The 14,560-nt window shown below is 32.5% G+C and overlaps 1 protein-coding gene across 2 annotated transcripts in view; it reads right to left on the bottom strand.

Moving 5' to 3' along the window:
• The window catches only part of CCHR11.PART0H3orf20 (chromosome chr11.part0 C3orf20 homolog), a 2,050,812-nt gene that overhangs the window by 828,229 nt on the left and 1,208,023 nt on the right, over nucleotides 1–14,560 (bottom strand). The window lies entirely within an intron of this gene.

Below are 14,560 nucleotides of genomic sequence, written 5' to 3'. Positions count from 1 at the left end.
TTCCACAATCACCTTACTTAACTATATTAACTCTGTCTGCACAATTGTGAGGAAATGGGAAATGCCACTTAAAATAAAACATCTCTTTGCTGTCGGAAGCCGGAAGCTTACAAATCCTACAGCAGATACACAACAGCAACCACAGTTCAAATAAATGAAAACTAGGACATTGCCTACAACCCTAATTATAAAACCATGAAAATCAAACTCCAAAAGATATATAAGTTATAAAATAATAATTGTTCTTCTTTCGGCTTTTCCCGATTAGGAGTCGCAACAGCGGAAATCCGGTCCGCTAATGAGTGGCAGTAGATTTTTATAATAAAAATTAAAAATAAAAGTTAAATAAACTTTTCAACAACAGTAGCTAAACATTTAAGTCACTACAACTGTCCTTCAATTTAAGTGTCATACTGAATCTGCCTTTGATGAAACTAGGACTGGTGAAATAACATGCTCCATATTCACTAACAGGATGTAAGGGGGCAAGTCCCTTATATGGGTCATTTGCCTTCCATATTCCACTTTTATTTATTTATTTTTTAATTTATGTAAAATTTGAACTCAAAGTATTCTAATGAGAAAATGGAACTGTGCAAAAGAAAAATAAAATCTGTTAAAAACTGTCATGTTTGTAAACACCAAATCTATAAACGCAAAGGACTCAATTAAGCTAAGTGTATGAAACATAGTGGATGTTTCTAACGTTTCCCATTCCCTTACCTGATTATGTCTCCATTTACTTGCTTAAATCCTTACTTGATGAAAACAGTCTATCAGATTTTCTTAGTGCATTCTACTCCACAGCCCTACCGTACATACAAAAGGGCTTGTAAGAGGTAAATGTGTCACTTTACAACCCACAGACAAGCTGTCGCTAGCGTTTGTAGTATAAGTAAGGTCTTCTACTTGTTTCTGCAAAGCAAGACGTTATCACTGAAGGATGGCTGCACATGCTCTCTACCTAGGTACACATCGAAGAAGTTGACAGAATGAGCAAGTAATCAGTGTCCTTCATTCCATTAGTTACTGATATATCAAGGTACAGCAAACTATTGCCATGACAGACAGTAAAAGATTATGGATTTGAAGGTCCATCGGCCCAAGTCAAAACAAGCATAGACAATGGCACACACTACCAAACAATACTGGCTTAATATTGTGACAGGTAACACTCATCCTTTTCTTGTTCACACACGGCCTGCAAAATGCTGATTAGGTTACACACACATGTTGACTTTACACTGTGGGACACCGTAGAATACCTCAGCATGTGTTAATAAACTGTATAAGTGGCTGATTTTATACATTTCTCATCTGTGCTAGGTTATGTTTTCTGCAACCAACTGATTTAGCATTGCATGTCTTTTTGATATTATCTATCCAAACAATCTGTGAGAACTAACTATATAATGTCCAATACATATGGGCAAACTGCAGATATTGACAAAGGGCTTGCATAATATTCCAACTATGCAGAATGTGTGATATAACATCCTGACCATATTGCAGACGTTACAGCACACAGAGACATTCTGTTAGCAAAAGCTATCTAGAACACAAAATCCGATCTTAGCAAATGTTAAAAAAAATCCTTACTTAACTTGTCAGGTCTCAACCTACTCAGTCAAATTTGCCAGTAGTGATCAGCAAATGACAGCAGCAGAATAGAATACAAGATTTGTTTTTACTTGCTGTCAGTACTGGTAATGTGTCCTTGACTTGCACTTAAAAAGTTGCTACAATAACAGGATTTGTATTAGCCTGCATTTTCTTTTTTTTTTTTAAAACAAGTTTATTATTTTTAACATACAAAATAAATATTATAACAATCTTATACAAGCAATTAATATATAAACAGTTATAACATTTGATAAAACAACCAAAGTATTTACAAAGACATCCACTGCAAATCAATTAATTAAATAAACTGTAACATCTTACTAATGAAACTAAGACTGTTTTAACAAATTTTGTAAAGTATCCCATATATTATAGTAAGATGTTTTCCTAATGGTTCTGGACTTTATTATCATTAGTTCCAAATGACATACTTCAATCATAACATTTTTAAATTCATTAAATGAAGGAGGAGTATCTGAAATCCAATTTCTGGTTATTATTTTTCTAGCCACTGCTAGAATACACCATAATAAGGGAAGCTTAACTTTTTTAACACATTTAGGAACAGGGGTGTTAAATAATATAAGTGATTTAGAGACTGTAAAATTATCTGTGAAAAGAGCCTGCAAAAAATCATTGATTAACATCCAATATTCCTTCAATTTTATACAGTCATAAAACATGAGCCCAATCGGCATTTATTTCTACATTACATCTCTTACATATGTTGTCTTTATTGTTTATTTTATTCATCATTAAGGGTGTAAAGAAAGATCTATGTAAACATTTCCAGGTAAAAAGTCTCCAATTAATAGAAGAAGTAGTTTTATAAGCAGATTCCAGTATATATTGTTTATCTTGTTGTTTTGGTGATTCACCATTAATGGAAATGAAATAATTCCAGTAAGTATCTGAACTGTAATGTGTTTCATCTCTAATAATTTTATGTATGTGTGAGAGCTTACCTTTATCAGAAACCCTATGTTGTAAATTTAATATCAAGTAATCAATCAGAATTGGGACATATTCTTTAACTGTTAAAGACATTAAATCAAGTTTATTAATAAGATGTTGTCTAAAAGTCTGAATCTCTAACCAACATGTTTCTCTCAAATCAAATTCTTGCTTTAAGAAGTCTACATTTTTTGCTTTATTGTCAGACAGCAACTGATACCAATACTTTAAATCATTCTCTGTAACTTGAAGAATTCTTTCAGGGGTGGACGATAAAAGAATACCTTGTGTATACATTATAGGAAATAAGATAAAATTCCATTCCTTATATTTAGGATGCATAAATATAAAATTACGATATCTAATAATAATATTTAATGGGTAACTAGCTATATATTTTGGTGTAATAGATGAGGTACAAAACTCTTTTAGTAACCATAACATGGGATTATTTACAATAGTATTTTTGTGTACTAATGATATTTTCGTGAAGTGCATGCTAATTAGTTCCCAATATTCCTTCCATTTTGTAACATATAACTGATCTATTAGCAATGTTATAACTTTTATAATAGAAGAGATAGCATATAAATTAAAGTCTGGAAATGATATGCCCCCTTGAGACCAACTATTAGTATTTTTTTAATGCAATCCTAGGTCTATTAGGTGCCCATAAGAAATTTAACATTTGTGAATTCAATTTCTTAACATATTGTTCCAGCTATTGAAAAGATTTTGTATATTATGAAGACAATTACTATAATTATTATCTATAATGGATTTTATATCTTTAGTTAATATTATGCCTAAGTAAGTTATTTGACCTGAATTGGGTATATATTTGAGAAAATCATTATTGAGAACATTATTCCGTGTATATATTGGTAATATTTTAGTTTTTTCTTCATTAAATACCAAACCAGAAATATTCTTGAAATCTGTCATCTTGTCAAATAATGAGCGCATAGAAGAATTTGTTCCTGTTGATGTAATTAGAACATCATCTGCAAAAAGTTGGATTTTAGATAATGTATTTTCATCTATATCAAATCCTTCTATATCATTGCTGTTTCTAATCAAATTAGCCCAAGGCTCCATTATTAAAGTAAATAATAATGGTGAAAGTGGACACCCTTGTTTTGTACCTTTTAATATGGGTATTTTTTGTGAGACATATGTTCCTATTTTAATGTAAGCCAATGCTCCTTTATATAGATGTTCAATTAAATTCACAAATGCATCAGAGAAATTTGTACATTTCAATAAAATAAACAAATAGTCCCAACTTACTGAGTCAAATGCTGAACCTATATCAAGACTAATAAGTGTCAAGTCTTTCTTTTTTATGTTTGCATAATCAATTAGCGTTAAGGTTTTCCTTATATTATCAAAAGTATTTCTATTTATAATAAAGCCTGTCTGATCTATATCTATTATACCTGGAATAATTGTCTTTAATCTGTCAGCAAATATATTCATGAACATTTTATAGTCAACATTAAGTAATGAAATAGGTCTATATGAAATGCATCTGGTTGGGTCTTTATTGGGTTTCAAAATTGGTGAAATAAATGTGTATTGCCAGGATGGGGGAGTTGATAATTCATTTTGAGCTGAAATGAAAACCTTATGTATTAATGAGTAAGTACTTTTAGGAAGAATTTTATAAATCTCTGGAATAATACCATCATTACCTGGTGCTTTGTTTGATTTAAGTTTATTTATTTGTGTGATAACCTCTGTATATGAAATATTTTTATCTATTAATTTAGTCTGTTGTTTATTAAGTTTTTTGTTCATGTTTGTAACTATAAAGTTCTTTATTTTGTCTTTAGAATCCATATTAATGTTATTATGGTTAATGTTATGAAAGCGATTTCTAAATTCATCTAATATTTCTGGTAAACTAGAAACGTTCTTCTTTTTCCTTGGAGAGAACATTTCTTTGATGTGATTTTGTTAATTCAGCCTTTTTGTTTTATTTTTAAGTTTATGTAAACATTTGGGACTTATTGAGTAAGACAAAAATTTATATTTCTCTAATGTTATTTTGACTTTGTGACTTAAAATTTCTTTGTATTTCTCATTTAATTTATTTATTTCCTCAATGACTTTTTTGTCCATAATATTTTCTTTATTATTATGTTTATATGAGTCTAACTTGTTTTGAATGTCTATTAATTCTTTGTCCCAAGATTTCCTTTTATTATTATACCATCTGATACTTTGTCCATATAAATATGATTTTAGAGCATCCCAAATGTAAATAATGGAGATGTCAGGTGTAGTGTTTAAGTCTAAGAAATGTTGCACCTCTGTAAGTATATAATCGTTATAATCCTTCAGTTGAGTTAAGTATGCTGGTATTCTTTTAATCTGAACATTATAAGTAATATTTACCATAAATTCAAAGACAATTGAATTATGATCTGATATAGGACATGAAATGATCTTAGAATTAATTAAGTCTGTTACCAGTTGGTTAGAAATAAAGACTCTATCTATTCTTGAATACGTTTTATGTCTATTAGAAAAAAAAAGTGTATGGTAATGATTTAGAATCTGCCTGATTATTAATATCATTCAAATGATATAAGTTAATGAAATCCTTTAAATGTTTTGCATTAGATGTGATTTTCCTTTTTCCTATAGTAGTAGTGTCTTTTTCATGCAGAATACAGTTAAAATCTCCTGCTAAAATAATATCTCCTATAGAGAATGATATAATCTTATTGAGATGGTGTTTCACTGTATTAGTGCCAATTCCTGGAATCCAGTATACATTAATTAAAGTATATATTTTGCCATTAATCTGTATTGTGACCATACAGAACATTCCTTTATCATCTTTATAAGACTTAATAGTTTTAGGTATAGGCATATTTTTGTTCCATAAGATAGCCACTCCTCTTTTTTTCTGTGTGTGTTCTGAGCTAGCCAAGACTATATTTATTAGTGGCTAATTTATCTATATCTTTTTTAAGGAGATGTGTTTCTTGAAGGAATATTAAATTGGCTCTATGTAGATTAATATATCTCATTAAACTTGCCCTTTTACATGGGTTATTCAGTCCATTAATGTTTAAAGAAATTCCTTTTAAAGTTACCATTTAACTGTTATAAACATATAAAACTCATAATCAGAGTAACATTTACTAAAATAAGTAGTATTATGTCTCCTCCTTTAGGTATTCTATTAATTACAACTGTATTTAATAAAAATCTTATGGAATTTTGTGTAATTCTAACTCTTGTTTGTAGTGACAATGAGTTTATAAAATGTAATGTGGATGTCAAAACTATATACACATGATAATAATCAGGTGAAAATATTGTTTGGATAAAACAATGCATCCAGCCTGGAGTTAAAAACTCCAACTTCGAGTAGCAAATACCACTCAAGTTATCCCCCTATCCTAAGCAGCAGTACTCCAGCTGCCACCAAATTACTTCAATACTAACTATTATTAACTAAAGTTAACCTCAATTAATTTGGTTATCTATTATAGCAAAGCTTAAATAATTTATACAACAGCTTCATATAATCATATAAAACATTTATAATCAACTAATATTGCTATGTACATCTATTCTATATAATAAATTCATAATCATAATAGCATTCTAACAATCTTGAAAGTGAGAGCTGAGAAGAGAGAGAGAGAGAGAGAGAGAGAGAGAAAAAAAAAAAGGAGGAATACCCATATGGTAGTTTAATAAAAATATGTAATAAGTTCATATTATATGTTTATGCTCAGTTGAATTCAATAACATTTGTTATCTCAAGCTATCATGACTCAGACATTACTTACATTAGGGTATACCCATTTTCTGTCAAAGCAGTACTGTTAGTAGTTTTAAAACTTTAAATTACAAGCACTAAAAGCTTCCTTCTTATACTCATTCTTATCATATAAATAAAATGAATATTCACAATATATAAGTTAAAAGAACATACTACACAGCACTGTTGATCCCTGGTTATACACAAATCATTGTGATGAAAGCCACCTGTATCCTATATATCTGCACTGCAGCTTTAAAATGTATCACATGACATTTTCTTCTGAAATATAATCATAATAATGCACATACTTGTCTTTTAGTCAAGGCAGATGCATTATAACATTACATATCTTTAAATCATATGCATCTATATGTTTTAAGGTGCAGCAGTCATATAAGCTTTCAAAAACATATGTGCATGAGTTTTACCTTCTATGCCTTCTAAATTATCTCATTTGTTTACTATGGCATATTAAGTCATTTAAAATCATTATAACTTTTATATTTTATAAGTTACATCTTAAATAAGTAAATTATTATAAAGAAAAACTCACATTTTGTTGTCATAAAGTTCGTTTTTCATCACAATACCGCATTTACAGTAGTTCTACTTCCTGAAACAGTTTACTTCTTGAATTTGCGCTGAGTCTGTGTGAAATCAGGGGTCAAAGTTCAAAATGGCTGCTTTCAGCTTCTCTGCGTGTTTTCTTGATGTTGAAGCTTTAAAAACGACTTGAGGATACCCACACCCAAATTGTCTCCCATAACATTCTGGCGGGAATTTTAATAAAAGTAAGTGACAGATTAATTTTGTAGTAGAAATGGATCTATGCAGTGTAAAACCTTCTCGAAGCACTTCACAGGTCATTGCAGTCTCTATGGCAGTGAAACCAAGCCTTCAATTGTTTAACATAAACATAACTTATTTTTATATGTCCCATTTCATTTTCTAGCCTGCATTTTCTGAAGGATATGAAGTTTGAAACTCAACTGCATGTCATTATTTAGTGACTAAAAAATAAATCTCAAGAATAGCTGGTAGTCTATCCACGGAAAAAGTTGGTCAAACTTAGTTCTTTGATAAAAAACACACCTTCTTATTAGCAGAATGTTACTGCTAAAATAAGTCTATTCAGACCAGTATACTTCGTGTTACAGACCAAAAGGAGTCTCTTCAGACCTTCCCAAAAATAAATCTCAGACTTTGTAGTCACAGGTAGTTTCACCACAGTAGTATAAAAATCCACAATAGAAAACGGAGCGTATATACAGCAGACAATAGTTTAATCCATGGACAGGTAAGCGCTTTCGCAAACAGCTTTTTCAAACCATAATATACACATTAAGACAAGTTCAGCTATATATACTTAACAGTAATTGATTAATTGAAACAATTTAAAAACAATTAAAATCTTTGTCAGTCTAAAAGTGATACACTGCAGTACAGAAAGATTTTCAAAACAAATAATAGTGTGAAAATCATACATCTATGCAGTCAGATTCAGACACCAAGGCAAACACTGATGTTATTCTAACCTAATCTATTATAGAATAATTATAATAAAATATAGCCTTACATTGTGTAAACATTTTTTTATTATTAAGAATATAATTAATTTATTATCTGCAAATTATATATTATATTATGAAAGTTTATAATTTCATAACTTGTATATAAATGACAATTTAAAAATAATAAAAACTATATTTTAGTTATCTAAATTAAATTCTATGTCTCCTATTCTTTAATATTGGCTTTAATGGGACTCGATCATTCAAGCCTGGCGGCAGGTGAGCCCTAGTTTTGATTATCCATTGTGTTTCTGTAGACTCTGTATAATTTTTAATGTCTCCACCACGTGTATTGGGGACTATTACTTGTAAAACTGAAAAGAGAAATTTATGTTCTTCATTAGTATTTATAACATGTTTCGATAATGCATTCACCTCTGATTTTATACAAATTTGATAAAGATGTTCCCTGACACGCTCCTTAAGCATCCTGTCCGTTTTACCTATATAATAGGACGGACAGCTTGAACATTTAGCAATATAAACTAGGTGTTTAGTCTCACAAGTTGCATTTACTCTAATATTATAATATTCACCTGTTATTGGGTGTATAAATGCATGCATGTCTGTGAGAAGACTACAGAAGTTACATTTATTACAGGGTTTTAATCCATTATAAATCACTGGGGTGACGTTATTTTTAATATCAGAACAACATAATATTTTATGCAAATTGTTCTTATTTTTGTATGCAAATTTTGGTGCTGTTTCAATATATTTGGAGACCTCAGGGTCCAATTTCAAGAGGTCCCAATATTTATATATAGGTTGTTTTATATAATAGATGTCCTGTGTATAATATAATGTAAATCTAACTGTACCTTCTTTCTTAATAATTTCATCTTTTGTTTTTAATCTATATTCATTCAAACCTTCATCAGAGAATATAGGACTAGCTCTTTCTTGTCGCAATTCTTCTATTTCTTTAAATGCCTTACTAACTTCTCTAGAAGTATAATTTCTTTGGTAAAATCTATTTTCTAACTCTAATAACTCTTTCTTAAAATCATTTAGGTCTGGATTCAGTCTAGAAATCCTCATACCTTGGCCTTTAAGGACATTTCTAAAAACATGTGGAGGATGCATGCCATCTCTGAACAATAAATTATTCTTACTACATTCTTTCCTGTGTATACTTGTATTAAAGTATCCATTAGAAAGACGCCATATATTGACATCCAGAAAAGCTATTTTACTGGCAGAGTAAATTTCAGGAAAGAAGTCAACTCATTAACTTGCGTAGCAAAACCATTAAGTTCTTCAACAGTTCCATCCCACAAGAAAAAAAGGTCGTCAACGAATCTTTTATAGAATAAAACATGTTTTTTATAACTTTCTAATTGTAACATTTTTTCCTGTTCCCAAAAGGCCATAACAAGATTGGCGTAGCTGTTGGCACAGGAGGTGCCCATAGCTACGCCATCTTTCTGTAAATAGTAATTATTTTGAAACAAAAATACATTACTTTCCAGGACTATTTCCATTAAACTGCAATAGAAATCTATACTACTTCTTAATAAATCAGAGCAGTTGCTCAAGTATGTATGTAAATACTCTATACCTGAGTTATTAGGTATGTTGGTGAATAAAGATTTCACATCCATAGTTACACATAATAAGTCATCATTATTAATCAGTGGCTTCCTGACTTCATAAAAATCTAGAAGAAATTCCTTTGAATCTTTCAATATAATACTGTTATCTGACACAAATGGTTTAAGAGTTTTTTCCAAATAAAAGGATATGTTTTCAGTAACCCACCTTCTACCTGAAACAATTGGTCTCATGGGTGGGTTACTAGAATTTTTGTGAATTTTGGGGAGGCCCATAATAATTGGAATAGTGGGATCTTCGAGAACTAAATAATCATATAAACAATATTCCAACAAACCCATTTTATACATTTCATCAAGGCTATTGTACACATTGTTCACAATGTTTACTACTTCTTCATATCGTAGTGTTTTATAATGGTCTTGACATATCTAACATTCTCTGATTATAGTCAATTCTGTCAAATACCACAATGGCCCTTGTCGGCAGGTCTAATAGTTATATTATTGTCATTAGCCAACGTATGTAAGGCATTAGATTGCTTAAATGTTAGATTATTTCTAATACATCTAGATTTATCCATTATTGCTTGCCTTGAATAAAGTTCATTCTCTACAGCCCTACTAAAGATTTCTATAGTTGGATGTAGATTGGGTACCATCAAACTTGGCTTCTTAATAACAGGAATATAACTAGTGTTACTTTGATTAGAGAACGTGACTTTCAATTGTAAATTTCTGGTAAACATTTTCAAATCTAAGATAGAATCAGTAATATTGCTAACTTTGGAGGGGACAAAGGAGAGACCTTTATTCAATACTTCTAGATCATATTTGTCTAGGTGCCTGTGGGATAAATTATGTACTATGTTAACTTCTCCCACATTTTCTTGATAGTGGGTTCCCTCAGGTCGCTGGTATGTTGCTTTCTCTTTTGTCTGCCCCTGCTCATGGAGCGATCCCTTCCTTTCAAGCGAGCATCTGCTATGGGGAAAGGGTGGGGTATTTATATACAAGTTATGAAATTATAAACTTTCATAATATAATATATAATTTGCAGATAATAAATTAATTATATTCTTAATAATAAAAAATTTTTTACACAATGTAAGGCTATATTTTATTATAATTATTCTATAATAGATTAGGTTAGAATAACATCAGTGTTTGCCTTGGTGTCTGAATCTGACTGCATAGATGTATGATTTTCACACTATTATTTGTTTTGAAAATCTTTCTGTACTGCAGTGTATCACTTTTAGACTGACAAAGATTTTAATTGTTTTTAAATTGTTTCAATTAATCAATTACTGTTAAGTATATATAGCTGAACTTGTCTTAATGTGTATATTATGGTTTGAAAAAGCTGTTTGCGAAAGCGCTTACCTGTCCATGGATTAAACTATTGTCTGCTGTATATACGCTCCGTTTTCTATTGTGGATTTTTATACTACTGTGGTGAAACTACCTGTGACTACAAAGTCTGAGATTTATTTTTGGGAAGGTCTGAAGAGACTCCTTTTGGTATGTAACACGACGTATACTGGTCTGAATAGACTTATTTTAGCAGTAACATTCTGTTAATAAGAAGGTGTGTTTTTTATCAAAGAACTAAGTTTGACTAACTTTTTCCGTGGATAGACTACCAGCTATTCTTGAGATTTATTTTTTAGACTGGCTATCTTTTTGCTGGTTGTCTTGTGCTTGCCGTGGGTTTATATATTTCTTCATACTATTTAGTGACTGCAATCCTCAGTGATTTGTCAGAAAACCACAGATTTTATGAAGAACAGAACAAACATATGAGGCAAAACTCTGAACAGTCCGCAAAAGTCTGGAAAGTTTAGAGGTATGGCAAGATTAGTGTAAGCTATTTCATCACTGAAACATAACAGACCATATTACACTGTCTTTCTGAGTGCTCACTCAGTACTTCATGAATCTGAAAGCTGGTAAAACACTTAGCATTTTTTTTTCTGTATCTAGTAGAAAATGGAGCATTTAAAGTTCCACGCACTACAAAACATTATGACTGGGTCTCTGATCATAGCTCTTCATTATGTGTTCTCGATATGGATGCCAAGAAATTAATCTTGGCATCCATTTCGAGAACAAATAATAGGCTGGTTATAATCAGAGACCAGCCCATATTCCTCTATAACCTGCTCCTTATGAATATATCTTTTTCATATAGTATTTCCTTTATTCCCTTCCCCGGTTAAGTTAGATCATAAATTAGTAACCTTCAATTTCAGAATATCAAAACCCACTGAAACCATTACTTTAGAATTCAATGATTTAAAACATACTATTCTCATCAAATTCTATGTTGAACTTTCAGACTTCACTTATAGTAGCTTCACCCCAGACATTACCAGAGTAGGTAGCGCCACAATGGAGTTCTATTCTCACTTAGATGAATATTTACAACTGACAGTCCTAAATATATATAAATAAAATGGGAAACTTAAAAACAAATCATCCTGGTAGTCCAAAAACATAAATAAACTTTACAATAAAAGAAAAAATAACTCTTCAAAGTATACAGCAAATCAAAAGACCTGCCTTTCAAGGATAACATCATAAAATTGATTAGAAATACGAAAAATACTATCTGTCTATTAAAGAAGCCACACCACTGATCCTGAAAACTACAAGCCCATTAGCCTGACAAGCCTTATTTGCAAAGCCATAGAGCATATTATAACTGACCTGATAAACTATGATATTATCTCATCAGCATTGACCCACAGAAGGTATGGGAAAGTCCTGTCCAATGAAGCTGGATAACTTCTTCTAAAGACTAATACAAGCAGTTGACAGTGGTCATGCTGTTCATATGGTGCTCCTTGACCTGGCCAAGGCATTCAATACCATCTTCCATGCTTGCATAGATAATAAACTTAAAGCAATACAAATAGATCTCTATGTGGTAAGATGTATAGAAAACTGGCTAAAAAACAGAAACTACATAGTGTGGGTAGGAGGGGGTCTCATCAAAAAGTATGAAAGTGACCTGTAGTTTTCTGCAGGGCTCAGTGCTGGGATCTCTTTTGTTCGGTATTTACTTTCTGATCTCCAGGCTATGAACCAAGACTTCTGGCTAATCAAGTTTGCAGATGACTGTAAACTGGGAGTCATGGTCAAGTTCCCCTCTGATGCCCAAGCTCTTCAGTAACAACTTAAACTTGTAAATATCTGGAGTAATAAAAATGGGCTCAAATTAAATGCTAAAAAGTAGCCTTGTGAGTGGTGTAAAGTGATAAATTCCTGATTATGACCCAGGTGACCTGGGTTCAATTAGCACCTCGGGCTACTGACAGAGTGTCAGGGAAGAATGGGTGTGCTTATTCTAGCAGGAGGGTGGCAACATGGGCATCTCCTGCGATGATGCCTGGTGAAGGCTGGGGACATTGTTCAGAGGAGATGTGATCCAAAGAGGAGGCAGGGTGTATCTGGCTGTGTTACTTAGCGGAGGCAGGGCAATAAACAACAACGTCCCTATTGCACTCCTGCCTCTCTGGTATAACCACATTTCAAGAGGAAGGGGGGAGTGGGTGAGGAATATAAGAACCCCCACCCGATGGAAGTGGAGAAGACGGAACCCCAAGGACACCCTTACGATCCACGACCAGCCCCAGCATACTGGAGAAAGTCTTGGGGGAGAAAGGAGTTTGGCTGGTAGACCCGGCATGGATGTGGGGTACTGGGGTGCCAAGCTGGACAGAAAGGGGACACAAAATGCTAAAAAAAGTGCAATACTTTCACTTTTGAGACAAGAAATAAAAAAACAAACAACCCACTCCAAAATGTGAATGCTGTTAAAGACCTATGAACTTGGGTTGATATTTCCCTATATGTAATGACAGCAGTCAAAGTTCTACTAGTCCTACTTAGTGCATTTAATTGCCAAAAGAGTATCTTCCAAAAGAGTAATTGTCTCCTTACCATCAGCACTGATTAGGCCAATTATTTAATAGACTGTCCACTTTGGGATGTACTTCAGTAGACATATCAACTAGAAAGACCCCCAGAAGCTCCTAACTAAGAAGATCATTGGCTTAAAAACTCTAAAGCTGCCAGAAAAAACTGGAATCACTGTGCCATTATTCAGTATGTTATAAAGTCCTGAAGGGAGATCTGTGCCTTGCCTTCTATGCCATTAGTGACTCAGTGACCGTGGATCTCTTCCATCTCCATAAATCCAACAGTCCCACAAATACCAGAACTCGGGATCTATATCTTCATCAGCAAATAAATAAAACATAGTGGAGAGGAAGATTCATTAAGCATCACCTTCACCACTTCTGGAATAGACTGCCTTTACAAATTAAGCAGTGTGACATGTCTTTCTTCAAATGGGAACTGATTCACAAATTCTCTCCTCACATGACTGGACTAGCCCTCCATGAAAAAAAGGAGGCACAGTACAAGAGTGGGTGCTGGCAAGGACTAAATGGCTGCAAGGTCACAAGATAGTTGCCTTTCATTTCCTATGATCCTATGAACACAACACTGAGCACCTCACCATAAAAGGTGTCTTCAGAAATCAGTTAGGAATATCTTACAGTGATGGCTTCTAGTTGTACCGAAAAGACTAATAGCACCGTACAGTTACAAAAGTCTATTTTTCCAGCTGCACTGTGCTATTTTTTCCATTCAAGGGACCAAAAACAGTCTGTTCATTTTTATAGTTGCACTGTGATATTGGTCTGCTCAACAGACAAGTAGCATCACCCAGCTAAAGCAACTGACCAATGCATAGACAGTTAGATGCCCACTGTGCTGCTTGATCTAGTTTTCTAACTATACTATGTTACTAGTCTGATCAGCTGACCAAAGAATAACATGGCAAGAAATCCATGGTGAGTCTGCTGACTCCCTTTTGACTTTAATGAGCTCCTCTTCTACTGGTTCTACAACTCCATCACTGAAAGAACACAAATCAGAGCTATCAAAGAGCAAACTGGTGTAGTGGAACAAATGTTAAGACATGAGCTAAAATTGGAATGCTTTGCCAATTAGTGGTTGAGACATATTTTCGTTATAACTTCGTACTTTACCCAAACCAA

Source organism: Protopterus annectens, chromosome 11.part0, assembly GCF_019279795.1.
Source record: "Protopterus annectens isolate FY-2018-M chromosome 11.part0, PAN1.0, whole genome shotgun sequence".
Lineage (NCBI taxonomy): Eukaryota > Metazoa > Chordata > Ceratodontiformes > Protopteridae > Protopterus > Protopterus annectens.
Note: the sequence above shows the minus strand (reverse complement) of the source record. Positions and strands in the feature narration are given on the sequence as shown.